The 21249-nt window shown below is 38.3% G+C and overlaps 1 pseudogene; it reads right to left on the bottom strand.

Moving 5' to 3' along the window:
* Window positions 1-1245: 1245 nt before the first annotated feature.
* On the bottom strand, window positions 1246-20859 carry LOC121547763 (annotated as a pseudogene).
* Between the last annotated feature and the right edge of the window lie 390 nt (window positions 20860-21249).

Below are 21249 nucleotides of genomic sequence, written 5' to 3'. Positions count from 1 at the left end.
GTTGGAAGAAGACTCACTATCCCATGGATTATGCCAACAGGTTGAGTCATTCTGTTGTCGCAGTAGAAGGAACCCTGTACTGTAACATCACTATTCAGGAGGGCTTTGACATCTAGCTGCTGCAGCCTCTCTTTATTTAAGCAAACACTGACCTAATCTAGTATACACGGAGTGTACAAAACATTAGGAACACCTGCTCTATCCATGACATAGACTGACCAGGTGAAAGCTATGATCCCTTATCGAAGTCACATATTAAATCTACTTCAATCAGTGTAGATGAAGGGGAGGTTAAAGAAGGATTTTTAAGCTTTGAGACAATTGTGTACGTGTGCCATTCAGAGGGTGAATGGGCAAGAAAAAAGATTTTGGTGCCTTTGAACGAGGTACGGTAGTAGGTGCCAGGCGCACCGGTTGGTGTCAAGAACTGCAACGCTGCTGGGTTTTTCCACGCTCAACAGTTTCCTGTGTGTATCAAGAATGGTCCACCACCCAAAGGACATCCAGCCAACTTGACACAACTTTTGGAAGCAATGGAGTCAACATGGGCCAGCATCCCTCTTGAACGCTTTTGACAGCTTGTAAAGTCCATGCCCAGACGAGTTGAGGCTGTTCTGAGGGCAAAAGGGGGTGCCACTCAATGTTAGGAAGGTGTCCACTGAGTGAGTGTATATTGGTTACAAAACTAACAATGCTGCCCACAGCTGAGTCTCAATAAGATGCCATAACGGTATTTATACCATGGCATTGTTGGATACTTGTTTCTGATTGGCTTGAAGGGCATTCTAGAGCGTGCATTATTTCAATATAACATGCGGTGTATTTGCACGGTAGAATTCAATGACTATAGTTCATTCTTACATGTTCTATATTTGAGCTGCTTTTGAAAAACAAAAGTCTAATTGAAAACATTGGCATTGTTGAATTAGATTTTCATAATAGTAACCTAGCACTGATGGTTTGGTTAGCTAAACTAGCAAGTCAGTTTGGTTACCACGGCAACTTTGTAGCTATTTTGCAAATGAACACATTTCTAGCGGCAAATGTGTTAAATTATAGCCGTGGTATAAAAGGGATAATCAACTCAGGACTCTCTGCGTTCTCTGGAAAATAATGCAACTCCGTGGAAGGTTCGTTTCACTCCACTAGCGTGACGTGGAACCACACCCGTCGCTATGGGCGGGCCATAGGGGGCCGGGCCCGCCCCCACTTGAGGGAATTTATTATTAAATATACGTACTGTAGGCTAATAATAATTGTGCCCTGCCCTCCCTTGCATTTCATATGCCCCCCTTAAGACTGAGGTCTGGCGACGGGTCTGGGTGGAACGCACCTTCCACGTCGTTCATTCTTTTCCAGAGAACGCATAGAGCCCCAAGCTGATTATCCCTTACATATTGTCTCAATAACACACTGACATTCACAATCTTTGTCAACAATTTCTCATCTCGATGTCTTAGGGTCAGGATATTCCTCCACACTTCAGTTCAAAATGAAATGCAATACAAATACATAGATGCTCTCCATGATTTGAAGAGAGATTCTTCAACTTGAGTGATGCGCTCTAGAAGGTCACTTTATTCATTCAGTTGTCCACAAGGTGCAACTGACATGTGACTATTCCAAAACCCTCCGAAAGACACACATACAGGTCGGAGCAGGGGGCTGCCATACCACCGAGCCTGTGGAGCAGTTGTTGTGGGGGGGGGGGTTAAGTGCCTTGCTCAAGGGCACAATGGCAGGCAATGGCATCTAGGATTTGATACCAGCAACCCTCCCGTTGCCAGCTCACTTCCCACCCGATTTTTCCCATCAGACCCGGGATTCAAACTGGCTAACCTCTAAATGCCAGGCTACCTGCCGCCCATTTACTTTGCATTGTGGGGGATTGTCATGTGGACCGATGCAGACTGTTCAACGTAAAAACAGGTCATTAAAGTAAGTAAACGACAAATCACTTTCTTGGCATCTATCTCTACTTTCAGAACGTTGACAGGAAACAGAATAATAATCTCCAACAATATAAACATCTATAAATAAAACATTCTATCACTCATGTTACAACAACAGTAATTGTGTGTTTCATGTGATCGGAAGCTTAACTGATCTAATCCAACTTGCTCAAGCGTGAAATGGAACAAAAAAAAATTGCTGTTTATTTGTGAAAAAAATAAAATGTGCATCTAACCATCTAGTGACCATGTAGCGAGCGTTTTGACACATCACCGACTAGTCCTCCATAACGGACAGCGTTTTGACGCATCACCGACTAGTCATCCATAACGGACAGCGACTGACGCATCACCGACTAGTCATCCATAACGGACAGCGACGACGGATAGTTAATCATAACAATATGATCTGGCTTCTGGATATGTCCTGGTTGGCACTTAACACCCTGCTTTTTGAATTGTAACTGAAATCAAGTATATTATTTACGTAACGCCTCAACTAACTACACATTTCACCATGAGGGAGCCATTATAGATATACATATAGATATACATATAGATATACATATACATGTCCATTTGTGTATTTTTTTTAAAAAGAGACCTGAACGAAAATAAATATTTTAAAAAATAACAAAGAAAGAAAATGACAATGAAGTAAATCTAAACAAGGCAACCTTTCTCACACCCTCCCTCCTCCATTGAACTGGGATGCTCTTACAAACGAGAATAGCTGTCCTTCTTTTGGGTTATTGAGAGGATCGGAATTCAATAACACTTAAAAAGTTGGCTTCATGAGGCTCGTGGTTTCTCAAAAAAAAAAAAAAGTGGCTTCAAGGAGAGAGAGAATACTTCCATTGAAATACACAGAGAGCGTTTGTCAGATGTCTGGAGCAGATCTTCAGAGACAGACGGAGAAGAAAGCGAGGGCGGGAGAGCAGCAGGGACGGGCTCACACGTCCACCACCATCTTTTTGTGTATGTCAAGACCACCCACCACCTAGGAGAAGAGAGGAGGATCAGAACCATACAGATAGAATTGGAATTAGAACTAGAATAATAATTATAATTCCAATTCCAATTGTAATTCCAATTCTAATTCCAATACTAGTATAACTACTGTATCCTGTTACCCCCTTAATACTAGTATAACTACAGTATCCTGTTAACCCCTTAATACTAGTATAACTACTGTATCCTGTTAACCCCTTAATACTAGTATAACTACTGTATCCTGTTAACCCCTTAATACTAGTATAACTACAGTATCCTGTTAACCCCTTTAATACTAGTATAACTACAGTATCCTGTTAACCCCTTAATACTAGTATAACTACTGTATCCTGTTAACCCTTAATACTAGTATAACTACTGTATCCTGTTAACCCCTTAATACTAGTATAACTACTGTATCCTGTTAACCCCTTAATACTAGTATAACTACTGTATCCTGTTAACCCCTTAATACTAGTATAACTACAGTATCCTGTTAACCCCTTAATACTAGTATAACTACAGTATCCTGTTAACCCCTTAATACTAGTATAACTACTGTATCCTGTTAACCCCTTAATACTAGTATAACTACTGTATCCTGTTAACCCCTTAATACTAGTATAACTACAGTATCCTGTTAACCCCTTAATACTAGTATAACTACAGTATCCTGTTAACCCTTAATACTAGTATAACTACAGTATCCTGTTAACCCCTTAATACTATTATAACTACTGTATCCTGTTAACCCCTTAATACTAGTATAACTACTGTATCCTGTTACCTCATAATACTAGTATAACTACTGTATCCTGTTAACCCCTTAATACTAGTATAACTACAGTATCCTGTTAACCCCTTTAATACTAGTATAACTACTGTATCCTGTTAACCCTTTAATACTAGTATAACTACAGTATCCTGTTAACCCCTTAATACTAGTATAACTACAGTATCCTGTTAACCCTTAATACTAGTATAACTACTGTATCCTGTTAACCCCTTAATACTAGTATAACTACTGTATCCTGTTAACCCCTTAATACTAGTATAACTACAGTATCCTGTTAACCCCTTAATACTAGTATAACTACACTATCCTGTTAACCCCTTAATACTAGTATAACTACTGTATCCTGTTAACCCCTTAATACTAGAATAACTACAGTATCCTGTTAACCCCTTAATACTAGTATAACTACTGTATCCTGTTAACCCCTTAATACTACTATAACTACAGTATCCTGTTAACCCCTTAATACTAGTATAACTACTGTATCCTGTTAACCCCTTAATACTAGTATAACTACAGTATCCTGTTAACCCCTTAATACTAGTATAACTACTGTATCCTGTTAACCCCTTAATACTAGTATAACTACAGTATCCTGTTAACCCCTTAATACTAGTATAACTACAGTATCCTGTTAACCCCTTAATACTAGCATAACTACAGTATCCTGTTAACCCCTTAATACTAGCATAACTACAGTATCCTGTTAACCCCTTAATACTAGTATAACTACTGTATCCTGTTAACCCCTTAATACTAGTATAACTACTGTATCCTGTTAACCCCTTTAATACTAGTATAACTACTGTATCCTGTTAACCCCTTAATACTAGTATAACTACTGTATCCCTGTTAACCCCTTAATACTAGTATAACTACTGTATCCTGTTAACCCCTTAATACTAGTATAACTACAGTATCCTGTTAACCCCTTAATACTAGTATAACTACTGTATCCTGTTAACCCCTTAATACTAGTATAACTACAGTATCCTGTTAACCCCTTTAATACTAGTATAACTACAGTATCCTGTTAACCCCTTAATACTAGTATAACTACTGTATCCTGTTAACCCTTAATACTAGTATAACTACTGTATCCTGTTAACCCCTTAATACTAGTATAACTACTGTATCCTGTTAACCCCTTAATACTAGTATAACTACTGTATCCTGTTAACCCCTTAATACTAGTATAACTACAGTATCCTGTTAACCCCTTAATACTAGTATAACTACAGTATCCTGTTAACCCCTTAATACTATTATAACTACTGTATCCTGTTAACCCCTTAATACTAGTATAACTACTGTATCCTGTTAACCCCTTAATACTAGTATAACTACTGTATCCTGTTAACCCCTTTAATACTAGTATAACTACAGTATCCTGTTAACCCCTTAATACTAGTATAACTACTGTATCCTGTTAACCCCTTAATACTAGTATAACTACAGTATCCTGTTAACCCCTTTAATACTAGTATAACTACAGTATCCTGTTAACCCTTTAATACTAGTATAACTACTGTATCCTGTTAACCCCCTTAATACTAGTATAACTACTGTATCCTGTTAACCCCTTAATACTAGTATAACTACAGTATCCTGTTAACCCTATAATACTAGTATAACTACACTATCCTGTTCTTATAATACTAGTATAACTACTGTATCCTGTTAACCCCTTAATACTAGAATAACTACAGTATCCTGTTAACCCTTAATACTAGTATAACTACTGTATCCTGTTAACCCCTTAATACTACTATAACTACAGTATCCTGTTAACCTTAATACTAGTATAACTACTGTATCCTGTTAACCCCTTAATACTAGTATAACTACAGTATCCTGTTAACCCTTAATACTAGTATAACTACTGTATCCTGTTAACCCCTTTAATACTAGTATAACTACAGTATCCTGTTAACCCCTTAATACTAGTATAACTACAGTATCCTGTTAACCCCTTAATACTAGCATAACTACAGTATCCTGTTAACCCCTTAATACTAGCATAACTACAGTATCCTGTTAACCCCTTAATACTAGTATAACTACTGTATCCTGTTAACCCCTTAATACTAGTATAACTACTGTATCCTGTTAACCCCTTAATACTAGTATAACTACTGTATCCTGTTAACCCTTAATACTAGTATAACTACTGTATCCTGTTAACCCTTAATACTAGTATAACTACTGTATCCTGTTAACCCCTAATACTAGTATAACTACAGTATCCTGTTAACCCCTTAATACTAGTATAAGTACTGTATCCTGTTAACCCCTTAATACTAGTATAACTACAGTATCCTGTTAACCCCTTAATACTAGTATAACTACAGTATCCTGTTAACCCCTTAATACTAGTATAACTACTGTATCCTGTTAACCCCTTAATACTAGTATAACTACTGTATCCTGTTAACCCCTTAATACTAGTATAACTACTGTATCCTGTTAACCCCTTAATACTAGTATAACTACTGTATCCTGTTAACCCCTTAATACTAGTATAACTACTGTATCCTGTTAACCCCTTAATACTAGTATAACTACTGTATCCTGTTAACCCCTTAATACTAGTATAACTACTGTATCCTGTTAACCCCTTAATACTAGTATAACTACAGTATCCTGTTAACCCCTTAATACTAGTATAACTACAGTATCCTGTTAACCCCTTAATACTAGTATAACTACAGTATCCTGTTAACCCCTTAATACTAGTATAACTACTGTATCCTGTTAACCCCTTAATACTAGTATAACTACTGTATCCTGTTAACCCCTTAATACTAGTATAACTACAGTATCCTGTTAACCCCTTAATACTAGTATAACTACTGTATCCTGTTAACCCCTTAATACTAGTATAACTACTGTATCCTGTTAACCCCTTAATACTACTATAACTACAGTATCCTGTTAACCCCTTAATACTAGTATAACTACTGTATCCTGTTAACCCCTTAATACTAGTATAACTACTGTATCCTGTTAACCCCTTAATACCAGCATAACTACAGTATCCTGTTAACCCCTTAATACTAGTATAACTACAGTATCCTGTTAACCCCTTAATACTAGTATAACTACAGTATCCTGTTAACCCCTTAATACTAGTATAACTACTGTATCCTGTTAACCCCTTAATACTAGTATAACTACTGTATCCTGTTAACCCCTTAATACTAGTATAACTACAGTATCCTGTTAACCCCTTTAATACTAGTATAACTACAGTATCCTGTTAACCCCTTAATACTAGTATAACTACTGTATCCTGTTAACCCCTTAATACTAGTATAACTACTGTATCCTGTTAACCCCTTAATACTAGTATAACTACTGTATCCTGTTAACCCCTTAATACTAGTATAACTACTGTATCCTGTTAACCCCTTAATACTAGTATAACTACAGTATCCTGTTAACCCCTTAATACTAGTATAACTACAGTATCCTGTTAACCCCTTAATACTAGTATAACTACTGTATCCTGTTAACCCCTTAATACTAGTATAACTACTGTATCCTGTTAACCCTTAATACTAGTATAACTACAGTATCCTGTTAACCCCTTTAATACTAGTATAACTACAGTATCCTGTTAACCCCTTAATACTAGTATAACTACAGTATCCTGTTAACCCCTTAATACTATTATAACTACTGTATCCTGTTAACCCCTTAATACTAGTATAACTACTGTATCCTGTTAACCCTTAATACTAGTATAACTACTGTATCCTGTTAACCCTTAATACTAGTATAACTACAGTATCCTGTTAACCCCCTTAATACTAGTATAACTACTGTATCCTGTTAACCCCTTAATACTAGTATAACTACAGTATCCTGTTAACCCCTTTAATACTAGTATAACTACAGTATCCTGTTAACCCCTTAATACTAGTATAACTACTGTATCCTGTTAACCCCTTTAATACTAGTATAACTACTGTATCCTGTTAACCCCTTAATACTAGTATAACTACAGTATCCTGTTAACCCCTAATACTAGTATAACTACACTATCCTGTTAACCCCTTAATACTAGTATAACTACTGTATCCTGTTAACCCTTAATACTAGAATAACTACAGTATCCTGTTAACCCCTTTAATACTAGTATAACTCTACTGTATCCTGTTAACCCCTTAATACTACTATAACTACAGTATCCTGTTAACCCCTTAATACTAGTATAACTACTGTATCCTGTTAACCCCTTAATACTAGTATAACTACAGTATCCTGTTAACCCCTTAATACTAGTATAACTACTGTATCCTGTTAACCCCTTAATACTAGTATAACTACAGTATCCTGTGTACCCTTAATACTAGTATAACTACAGTATCCTGTTAACCCCTTAATACTAGCATAACTACAGTATCCTGTTAACCCCTTAATACTAGCATAACTACAGTATCCTGTTAACCCCTTAATACTAGTATAACTACTGTATCCTGTTAACCCCTTAATACTAGTATAACTACTGTATCCTGTTAACCCCTTAATACTAGTATAACTACTGTATCCTGTTAACCCTTAATACTAGTATAACTACTGTATCCTGTTAACCCCTTAATACTAGTATAACTACTGTATCCTGTTAACCCCTTAATACTAGTATAACTACAGTATCCTGTTAACCCCTTAATACTAGTATAAGTACTGTATCCTGTTAACCCCTTAATACTAGTATAACTACAGTATCCTGTTTACCCCTTTAATACTAGTATAACTACAGTATCCGTTAACCCCTTAATACTAGTATAACTACTGTATCCTGTTAACCCCTTAATACTAGTATAACTACTGTATCCTGTTAACCCTTAATACTAGTATAACTACTGTATCCTGTTAACCCCTTAATACTAGTATAACTACTGTATCCTGTTAACCCCTTAATACTAGTATAACTACAGTATCCTGTTAACCCTTAATACTAGTATAACTACAGTATCCTGTTAACCCTTAATACTATTATAACTACTGTATCCTGTTAACCCCTTAATACTAGTATAACTACTGTATCCTGTTAACCCCTTAATACTAGTATAACTACTGTATCCTGTTAACCCCTTAATACTAGTATAACTACAGTATCCTGTTAACCCTTAATACTAGTATAACTACTGTATCCTGTTAACCCTTTAATACTAGTATAACTACAGTATCCTGTTAACCCCTTAATACTAGTATAACTACAGTATCCTGTTAACCCCTTAATACTAGTATAACTACTGTATCCTGTTAACCCCTTAATACTAGTATAACTACTGTATCCTGTTAACCCCTTAATACTAGTATAACTACAGTATCCTGTTAACCCCTTAATACTAGTATAACTACACTATCCTGTTAACCCCTTAATACTAGTATAACTACTGTATCCTGTTAACCCCTTAATACTAGAATAACTACAGTATCCTGTTAACCCCTTAATACTAGTATAACTACTGTATCCTGTTAACCCCCTTATAATACTACTATAACTACAGTATCCTGTTAACCCCTTAATACTAGTATAACTACTGTATCCTGTTAACCCTTTAATACTAGTATAACTACAGTATCCTGTTAACCCCTTAATACTAGTATAACTACTGCATCCTGTTAACCCCTTAATACTAGTATAACTACAGTATCCTGTTAACCCTTAATACTAGTATAACTACAGTATCCTGTTAACCCCTTAATACTAGCATAACTACAGTATCCTGTTAACCCTTTTAATACTAGCATAACTACAGTATCCTGTTAACCCTTAATACTAGTATAACTACTGTATCCTGTTAACCCCTTAATACTAGTATAACTACTGTATCCTGTTAACCCCTTAATACTAGTATAACTACTGTATCTTGTTAACCCCTTAATACTAGTATAACTACTGTATCATGTTAACCCCTTAATACTAGTATAACTACTGTATCCTGTTAACCCCTTAATACTAGTATAACTACAGTATCCTGTTAACCCCTTAATACTAGTATAAGTACTGTATCCTGTTAACCCCTTAATACTAGTATAACTACAGTATCCTGTTAACCCCTTAATACTAGTATAACTACAGTATCCTGTTAACCCCTTAATACTAGTATAACTACTGTATCCTGTTAACCCCTTAATACTAGTATAACTACTGTATCCTGTTAACCCCTTAATACTAGTATAACTACTGTATCCTGTTAACCCCTTAATACTAGTATAACTACTGTATCCTGTTAACCCCTTAATACTAGTATAACTACTGTATCCTGTTAACCCCTAATACTAGTATAACTACTGTATCCTGTTAACCCCTTAATACTAGTATAACTACTGTATCCTGTTAACCCCTTAATACTAGTATAACTACAGTATCCTGTTAACCCCTTAATACTAGTATAACTACAGTATCCTGTTAACCCTTTAATACTAGTATAACTACAGTATCCTGTTAACCCCTTAATACTAGTATAACTACTGTATCCTGTTAACCTTAATACTAGTATAACTACTGTATCCTGTTAACCCTTAATACTAGTATAACTACAGTATCCTGTTAACCCCTTAATACTAGTATAACTACTGTATCCTGTTAACCCCTTAATACTAGTATAACTACTGTATCCTGTTAACCCCTTTAATACTACTATAACTACAGTATCCTGTTAACCCCTTAATACTAGTATAACTACTGTATCCTGTTAACCCCTTAATACTAGTATAACTACTGTATCCTGTTAACCCCCTTAATACCAGCATAACTACAGTATCCTGTTAACCCCTTAATACTAGTATAACTACAGTATCCTGTTAACTCTAATACTAGTATAACTACTGTATCCTGTTAACCCCTAATACTAGTATAACTACTGTATCCTGTTAACCTTAATACCAGCATAACTACAGTATCCTGTTAACCCTTTAATACTAGTATAACTACAGTATCCTGTTAACCCCTTAATACTAGTATAACTACAGTATCCTGTTAACCCCTTAATACTAGTATAACTACAGTATCCTGTTAACCCCTTAATACTAGTATAACTACTGTATCCTGTTAACCCTTAATACTAGTATAACTACTGTATCCTGTTAACCCCTTAATACTAGTATAACTACTGTATCCTGTTTAACCCTTAATACTAGTATAACTACTGTATCCTGTTATACCTTAATACTAGTATAACTACTGTATCCTGTTAACCCTTAATACTAGTATAACTACTGTATCCTGTTAACCCTTAATACTAGTATAACTACTGTATCCTGTTAACCCCTTTAATACTAGTATAACTACAGTATCCTGTTAACCCCTTAATACTAGTATAACTACAGTATCCTGTTAACCCCTTAATACTAGTATAACTACAGTATCCTGTTAACCCTTAATACTAGTATAACTACTGTATCCTGTTAACCCCTTAATACTAGTATAACTACTGTATCCTGTTAACCCCTTAATACTAGTATAACTACAGTATCCTGTTAACCCCTTAATACTAGTATAACTACTGTATCCTGTGTAACCCCTTTAATACTAGTATAACTACTGTATCCTGTTAACCCCTTAATACTACTATAACTACAGTATCCTGTTAACCCTTTAATACTAGTATAACTACTGTATCCTGTTAACCCCTTTAATACTAGTATAACTACTGTATCCTGTTAACCCCTTAATACCAGCATAACTACAGTATCCTGTGCTTAACCCCTTAATACTAGTATAACTACAGTATCCTGTTAACCCCTTAATACTAGTATAACTACAGTATCCTGTTAACCCCTTTAATACTAGTATAACTACTGTATCCTGTTAACCCTTTAATACTAGTATAACTACTGTATCCTGTTAACCTTTAATACTAGTATAACTACAGTATCCTGTTAACCCCTTTAATACTAGTATAACTACAGTATCCTGTTAACCCCCTTAATACTAGTATAACTACTGTATCCTGTTAACCCTTAATACTAGTATAACTACTGTATCCTGTTAACCCCTTAATACTAGTATAACTACAGTATCCTGTTAACCCCTTAATACTAGTATAACTACGGTATCCTGTTAACCCCTTTAATACTAGTATAACTACAGTATCCTGTTAACCCCTTAATACTAGTATAACTACAGTATCCTGTTAACCCCATAATACTAGTATAACTACTGTATCCTGTTAACCCCTTAATACTAGTATAACTACAGTATCCTGTTAACCCCTTAATACTAGTATAACTACTGTATCCTGTTAACCCCTTAATACTAGTATAACTACTGTATCCTGTTAACCCCTTAATACTAGTATAACTACAGTATCCTGTTAACCCCTTAATACTAGTATAACTACTGTATCCTGTTAACCCCTTAATACTAGTATAACTACAGTATCCTGTTAACCCCTAATACTAGCATAACTACAGTATCCTGTTAACCCCTTTAATACTAGTATAACTACTGTATCCTGTTAACCCCTTAATACTAGTATAACTACAGTATCCTGTTAACTCCTTAATACTAGTATAACTACAGTATCCTGTTAACCCCTTAATACTAGTATAACTACAGTATCCTGTTAACCCCTTAATACTAGTATAACTACTGTATCCTGTTAACCCCTTAATACTAGTATAACTACTGTATCCTGTTAACCACTTAATACTAGTATAACTACAGTATCCTGTTAACCCCTTAATACTAGTATAACTACAGTATCCTGTTAACCCCTTAATACTAGTATAACTACTGTATCCTGTTAACCCCTTAATACTAGCATAACTACAGTATCCTGTTAACCCCTTAATACTAGTATAACTACAGTATCCTGTTAACCCCTTAATACTAGTATAACTACTGTATCCTGTTAACCCCTTAATACTAGTATAACTACAGTATCCTGTTAACCCCTTAATACTAGTATAACTACTGTATCCTGTTAATCCCTTAATACTAGTATAACTACTGTATCCTGTTAACCCCTTAATACTAGTATAACTACTGTATCCTGTTAACCCCTTAATACTAGTATAACTACAGTATCCTGTTAACCCCTTAATACTAGTATAACTACTGTATCCTGTTAACCCTTAATACTAGTATAACTACAGTATCCTGTTAACCCCCTTAATACTAGTATAACTACAGTATCCTGTTAACCCCTTTAATACTAGTATAACTACAGTATCCTGTTAACCCCTTAATACTAGTATAACTACAGTATACTGTTGAACCTTAATACTAGTATAACTACAGTATCCTGTTAACCCCTTAATACTAGTATAACTACTGTATCCTGTTAACCCCTTAATACTAGTATAACTACTGTATCCTGTGCTTAACCCTTAATACTAGTATAACTACTGTATCCTGTTAACCCCTTAATACTAGTATAACTACAGTATCCTGTTAACCCCTTTAATACTAGTATAACTACAGTATCCTGTTAACCCTTAATACTAGTATAACTACTGTATCCTGTTAACCCTTAATACTAGTATAACTACAGTATCCTGTTAACCCCTTTAATACTAGTATAACTACAGTATCCTGTTAACCCCTTAATACTAGTATAACTACAGTATCCTGTTAACCCCTTAATACTAGTATAACTACAGTATCCTGTTAACCCCTTAATACTAGTATAACTACTGTATCCTGTTAACCCCTTAATACTAGTATAACTACAGTATCCTGTTAACCCCTTGTCTTGTCTGTAACACTGTCCTGAACTCTCAGCTATTTTAATGAATGAGTCTCTTCAATTGAAGTCACACAAACCATCCACAACAACCAGCTCAAACCAATTTTATAACCATGGTCCAACCAGCTCAAACCAAAAATAATACTCACACGAGAACAGAGCATTTTAGCATATGGCTTTAGAGAAACGTGCCAAATATAATAATATGCCATTTTAGCAGACGGTTTTATCCAAAGCGACTTACAGTCATGTGCGCATACATTTTTACGTATGGGTGGTCCCGGGGATGGAACCCACTACCCTGGCGTTACAAGCGCCGTGCTCTACCAGCTGAGCTACAGAGGACCAGTAATATATGGCTCATTCAGGAGAGTGAAACAGAAAACAGAACACTCAGATAGAAACTGGCTAGAATCATGCTCTATACACAGCATTTATAATGTTACACTTCACTGAATAAGCCCCTAGTGTGTTAGAGCTGGCCAGGAGAAGCCAGCAAATCAAATACAAGTTTATTGGTCGCCTACACAGATTTGCAGATGTTATCACAGGTGCAGCGAAATGCTTATGTTTCTAGCTCCAACAGTCGGAGTAATACCTAGCAATACAATAACAATACACACATAATCCCCAAAAGTTTAAAAAATATTACAACGAGCAATATCAGTGTTTGGAACATAAATATATATAAATAGCGTTTATAGTCTCCCGAGTGGCGCAGTGGTCTAAGGCACTGCATCGCAGTGATCCTGGTTCGAATCCAGGCTCTGTCGTAGCCGGCCGCGACCGGGAGACCCATGGGGTGGCGCACAATTGGCCCAGGGTAGGGGAGGGAATGGCCGGCAGGGATGTAGCTCAGTTGGTAGAGCATGGCGTTTGCAAACGCCAGGGTTGTGGGTTCGATTCCCACGGGGGCCAGTATGAAAAAAATAATAATAATAATGTATGCACTCACTAACTGTAAGTCGCTCTGGATAAGAGCGTCTGCTAAATGACGTAAATGTAAATGTAGACAGTTTATGAATAGAAAAGGTGTGTCCAGCAGTAGTTATATAGGATGAGCCTTGACAGTATATACATATGAAGTGGGTAAAACAGTATGTAAACATGATTGAAGTGACCAGTGTTCGATGACTATATATACATTGGGGCAGCAATCTCTAAGGAGTAACCACTGCAGCCCTCCAGAACTATAGTTACCCACCAATAGGGTTGCACAATTCTGGAAAATGTTCTCAAGCTCCTTCCCTGCTTCTTCCTTTCAGATACCGAGGATCCGCCAACCAGAACCCTGCCCCCGGCCACCAGGACCTCAGACTTACTAAGCAGAACTCTTCGAAGGATATCCTGCCATCTCCGTCCTTGTCTGCGTTGATGATGGTCTTGTCCACGATCTGCCTGGAGCTGAGTGTCCCTGAGGTTGTTCCCAACCATCATCTTCAGCACCTGGAAGAGCTCCCGTTGGAGATGTAGCCATCCTTGTCCATGTCGTAGATCCGGAAGGCGACTGGAGGGGAGGAGAGAGAGGGGTGGAGGGGAGGAGAGAGAGGGGTGGAGGGGAGGAGAGAGAGGGGTGGAGGACAGAGAGAGGGGTGGAGGACAGAGAGAGGAGTGGAGGGGAGGAGAGAGGGGTGGAGGACGGAGAGAGGGGTGGAGGACGGAGAGAGGGGTGGAGTGGGAGGATGCAGGAATGTGTGTGTAAATAAAAAAGACTTTAGGTCTTGCGTTTTGGAGAAAGCCTCATCATTGATGCCATCAGGCATTCTGTTTCTACTTTGGTGACTGGAGGAGGATGGAAGCAGGAACATGTGGAAATACATAATAAACAACCACAGAGCTTTGGTTTTGTCTTTGTAGTACAGATCGAAGTGGAGATGGATTTGCAGTAGATTTGTCTACTTACACCGAAGCTTTGACTCCTTGTCCCCCTTGACACTGAACTGTGAGACTCCCTCAATGAATTCTGATAGGGGGAGAGATGGAGAGATGGTTTAGGGTTAGACTTTATTTGACTGCCTGTATGTAGCCTGTGCAAGACTTTTTAAATTCACGATGGCAGTGGTCAAATGTAAATGCACTACTTATGCATTCATAAGTTTAATCAAAAATCTCACTTTGTAAACACAACAGCAGACTACTGCAATTGATACTTAGGGCTAAATTCAATCTGATCGCCCCTTTTAGACCACATTCACAGTAAACGCTGCATATGTCAGCTCAATCAGAAATTATCTTTAAACGTCAATCACGCTATCACGCAGATCTATCCGCGGACCGGATTGAATCTAGGCCTAAGGTGATCTAGTTGTGAGTGTCCTGTGTTAAATGTTCCTATTGTCTGTGCAGGACAGGTACTGTTAGGCAGAGCAGACAGACTGCCAGGCCTAAGTTCCAACCCTGTGTTAATCATGCAATGTAATGAATGTTGTGTGAAACTCCTGGTCTAGGCCACCCCGGGCCGTTCTCAGAGGAGGACAACAGATCCATTTACCAACACCAGCGTCACGTCTTGATACTATTTTTTTATTTTTTATTTTATTTTTTTGTCATTTAGCAGACACTCTTATCCAGAGCGACTTACAGGAGCAATTAGGGTTAAGTGCCTTGCTCAAGGGCACCGACAGATGTTTCACCTAGTCGGCTCGAGGATTAGAACCAGCGACCTTTCGGTCACTGGCACAACGCTCTTAACCACTAAGCTACCTGCCGCCCTGATTTCAGCAAGTAAAGCTTAAATCCAAAGACATTGTTAGACCCAACCATTTCTTCACCAGTAAAACATAAACATTGCATTATAAATTGTTGTGGGTTTAGATAAATGTATCAAATAAATATAAAAATATCATTATGCGTGCATAGCCTATGTTCAATTAACAGAACAACAGAACACCATATATACAATAGAGGGAGGTATGAACATAAATGAATCGCTCTATATATGATTCATTTAACTTAAAGCCTACAGGTATAATGCATTATGATGCCATCATTTTAATGCATTGTAAGACTTGTCATGAGCATGTATGATCCCTGATTATTTAATGTAATAATTACGATCACTTTAATCATCAATTGTACACAAGGTCCAACTGAACTTTCACTTCTGCTTTATCCCAACCCCTCTGAAAGACAGATATACATACAGTGGATTCGGAAAGTATTCAGACCCCTTCCCTTTTTCCACATTTTGTTACATTACAACCTTATTCTAAAATTGATAAAATTATTTTCCCCACACAATACCCCATAATGACAAAGCAAAAACAGGTCTTTAGACATTTTTGCAAATGTATTACAAATAAAAACAGAGATACCTTGTTTACATAAGTATTCAGACCCTTTGCTATGAGACTCGAAATTGAGCTCAGGTGCATCCTGTTTCCATTGATCATCCTTGAGATGTTTCTACAACTTGATTGGAGTCCACCTGTGGTACATTCAATTGATTGGACATGACTTGGAAAGGCACACACCTGTCTATATAAGGTCCCACAGTTGACAGTGCATGTCAGAGCAAAAACCAAGCCATGAGGTCGAAGGAATTGTCCGTAGAGCTCCGAGACAGGATTGTGTCGAGGCACAGATCTGGGGAAACGTACCATAAAATCGCTGCAGTATTGAAGGTCCCCAAGAACACAGTGGCCTCCATCATTCTTAAATGGGAAGAAGTTTCGAATCACCAAGACTCTTCCTAGAGCTGGCCGCCTGGCCAAACTGAGCAATCGGGGGAGAAGGGCCTTGGTCAGGGAGGTGACCAAAAACCTGATGGTCACTCTGACAGAGCTCCTGAGTTCCTCTGTGGAGATGGGAGAACCTTCCAGAAGGACAACCATCTCTGCAGCACTCCACCAATCAGGCCTTTATGGTAGAGTGACCAGACAGAAGCCACTACTCAGTAAAAGGCACAGCCCGCTTCGAGTTTGCCAAAAGGCACCTAAAGGACTCTCAGACCAAGAGAAACAAGATTCTCTGGTCTGATGAAACCAAGATTGAACTCTTTGGCCTGAATGCCAAGCGTCATGTCTGGAGGAAACCTGGCACCATCCCTACGGTGAAGCATGGTGGTGGCAGAATCATGCTGTGGGGATGTTTTTCAGCGTCAGGGACTGAGAGACTAGTCAGGATCGAGGGAAAGATTAACAGAGCAAAGTACAGAGAGATCCTTGATGAAAACCTGATCCAGAGCTCTCAGGACCTCAGACTCAGGAGAAGGTTCACCTTCCAACAGGACAACGACCCCAAGCACACAGCCAAGACAACGCAGGAGTGGCTTCGGGACAAGTCTCTGAATGTCCTTGAGTGGTCCAGCCAGAGCCCGGACTTGAATCCAAGCTTGTAGCGTCATACCCAAAAAGACTTGAGGCTGTAATCGCTGCCAAAGGTGCTTCAACAACGTACTGAGTAAAGGGTCTGAATACTTATGTAAATGTGATATTTCAGTGTATTTTTTTTTTATACATTTGCAAAAATGTATAAAAACCAGTTTTTGCTTTGTCATTATGGGGTATTGTGTGTAGATTGATGAGGGGAAAAAAACACAATTGAATCCATTTCAGAATAAGGCTGTAACGTAACAAAATGTAGAAAAAGTCTGTATATACTGTATATACAGGTTGGAGATGTTGGAGCAGGGGACTGCCACACTGGGCACCGTGGAGCAGTTGTTATGGGTGGTTAAGTGCCTTGCTCAAGGGCACAATGGCAGTCAACGACATCTATGATTTGATACCAGCAACCCTACGGTTGGCAGCTCATTTCCCGCCAGATTTTCCCAGTCAGACCCAGGATTCGAACTGGCGACTTTCCAGTTACTAGCTCACCTCTCTGACCACCCTATTATATATAACATATATAATACAGTTTTTCTCAATTGCTAAAACACTAAACCCTATTGTCTGAACCAAATGCTCAGTTGCCTGAACCCACTGATTGAATCAATCACTCTTTTGGCAAAACCATAAGCACTTTTCACCTGTTTAGACATAACTTGCCAACACATTTTCATTGTGATGCACCCGTGCTGCATAATGGTGAGCACAGGTGACAAAAGTCAAACACAATTAAAGCACAGGTGTCACCACTTGAACACAACAACTCAAAATTGATCACACTTGTGGCTAATGATGTGAGGGAACATATACAGTAAGCCAGTTCAGAGAGCACTGGTTTGTGAGGCCCCTACAATGGATAGAAATCTGAGAGGAAGAGTTTGCGTGAGAGGAGGTCGAGGTGGTCGAGGTGGTCAGCTCAAGACAAAGAACAGTAATATCTGATGAAATCAGAGCTACTGTGATTGACCATGTTCTTGTCCATGGTATGAGCATGAGGGAGGCTGGACAAAGGGTACAACCAAACATCAGTAGATTCACTGTGTCCACCATAATCTGAAGATTTAGAGAAGAGAACAGGTAATTACCTTTTTTTGACATTATAGTACAGTATGTAAATGTTGACAGCAATTACTGTATGACATACTATATACTGTACCACAGTATACTGTAAGTAAATATATGTTTCAGTACATCACTGTACCAATGTACTGTAGTATTGTAATGGAGGGTTGGTCTAACTGTTTGTAGGCCTAGTATTCCATGTATATATTTTTGTAACTCCATGTTCTCTTTTGTAGAATTGAAAGACTGCCACATGGGGGTGGGAGGACAGGTATGTTCTCCCCACACCAAGAGACCCTAAATGTTGATATGGTCCGTGAGAACAATGCCATTAAACTGAGCGAAATTCAGCAGAAGATCATTGAGGACCATTTACATTTTGAGGGTATCAACAGTGTCAGCCTCTCTACTGTTGATCGTGTCCTCAAGCGCAACAGACTGCGCATGAAACAGCTATACAGAGTGCCCCTTTGATCGCAACTCAGACAGAGTCAAAGAGCAAAGATTCCAGTATGTACAGGTTGGCATATATCCAGACACATTCAATGTTGATTACTCTAAGTAGTGATTTACTGTAGTGGCCTAAATCACTTTTTTCCGTATCACTTACAAAACTATATCTATTTCTACAGAGGGTTTTTCAACTGGATGCAATGGAAAGACCCCATCAATACATCTACATGGATGAAGCTGGGTTTAATCTCACCAAAAGGAGAAGGAGAGGCCGTAATGTGATTGGCCATCGGGCCATTGTTGGTGTTCCTGGGCAGCGTGGTGGCAATGTCACATTATGTGCTGCCATCAGCAATCATGGGGTTGTCCACCATCATGCCAACCTGGGGGCCCTACAACACTCACCCGCTCCTCATTTTCCTCAATCACATGCGAGATGCTTTGTTAGGGCAGCAGGATGAGCATCCCATCTATGTTGTTGTTTGGGACAATGTGAGTTTTTCACAGAGCCCTCCAGGTTAGAGAGTGGTACAATAGAACCAAGGTTTTATCAATCTTTGCCTTCCACCGTACTCCCCCTTTCCTAAACCCCATTGAGGAATTATTCTCCTCATGGCGGTGGAAGGTATATGAACGCCAACCTTACACCAGGGTAAATCTCCCTGCAAGCCATGGGACTTGCCTGTGGTGACATAGGTGTGGAGGCATGCCAAGCCTGGATACGGCATGCCAGGGTTTTTTTCCCCCATTGCCTGGCCAGACAAAATGTGGCCTGTGATGTGGATGAAGTCCTGTGGCCTGACCCAGTACGGAGACATGATGCTGTGGCTGAGTAATGCACTTATTTGTATATTTTTGTACTTTATTTTTACATGGGCTTACTGTACACAAGTGGCAAACACATAAGATTTCTGTTTGTTTTTACAAGTGCTACATGTAAATGCACAAGATTTCTGTTTTGTCTTTTTGTACAAGTGCTAAATGCACAGTTTTTTTTGTTTTGCAACATGCATTTAGCCTACAGTGAACAATAAACATTTATTTCTCCAGCTTCATGTCCTGCGCATTGTGTTTTCTATTTTTCTACGTAGTGTTTAGTGACTGTTCAGTAGTGTTTTTTATTTTGATTGACTCGGGGCACGATTTGACAACATAGTTCAGTTTTGAGCACAGATTGAACTGTTTTGAGGTGAAAGTTTGGTTTTGCAAGAAGAGTCTGAGGTTTTGTGAATGTAGCTTGAAAATTGGGTTTTGTGTTCACAGTTAAGAGAAAAGGAGATCAGCTTTCAAGAAATGTGTCTTAGCAATCGAGAAAAACTGTAATATTCAGCCATTTTAGTCTAAACCACAAACGGATCTGGGACAGGGCTACTCTGGCTCTGGCTTACCCTTGAAGTCCACCTCTCCATTTCCATCGGTGTCGAAGATGTCGATGACCCTCTGGACCAGCGGGTTCTGCTGGAGTTCAGGCAGGGACATGAACTCCTCCACGCTGAGAGACCCAGAGTTATCTAGGTCCAGTTTCTTAAACCTCTTTCCCAGACGCTTAATCTCATCAGCATCGACTGGAGGGGACAAAGAGAGAGAGATAGACATAGAGAGAGAGAGAGAGAGACAGAGAGAGAGAGAGAGAGAGAGAGAGAGAAGACATAGAGAGAGAGAGAGAGACAGAGAGAGAGAGAGAGAGACACAGAGAGAGAGAGAGAGAGAGAGAGAGAAAGAGAGAGAGAGATAATAAACCAGGGGTCAGTTAGGTGAACAGTACAGTCCACATTGGGAGCAGAGAGGTTCCATTACAGTCTGGTCATTTTACTGGCAGACGCTCTAATTACATTTACATTCATTTAGCAGACGCTCTAATCCAGAGCGATTTACAGTTAGTGAGTGCATACATTATTTTATTTTTTAATACTGGCCCCCCGTGGGAATCAAACCCACAACCCTGGCGTTGCAAA

Source organism: Coregonus clupeaformis, unplaced genomic scaffold, assembly GCF_020615455.1.
Source record: "Coregonus clupeaformis isolate EN_2021a unplaced genomic scaffold, ASM2061545v1 scaf2417, whole genome shotgun sequence".
Lineage (NCBI taxonomy): Eukaryota > Metazoa > Chordata > Actinopteri > Salmoniformes > Salmonidae > Coregonus > Coregonus clupeaformis.
The sequence above is the reverse complement of the archived record's forward strand: the minus strand, read 5'-3'. Positions and strand labels throughout refer to the sequence as shown.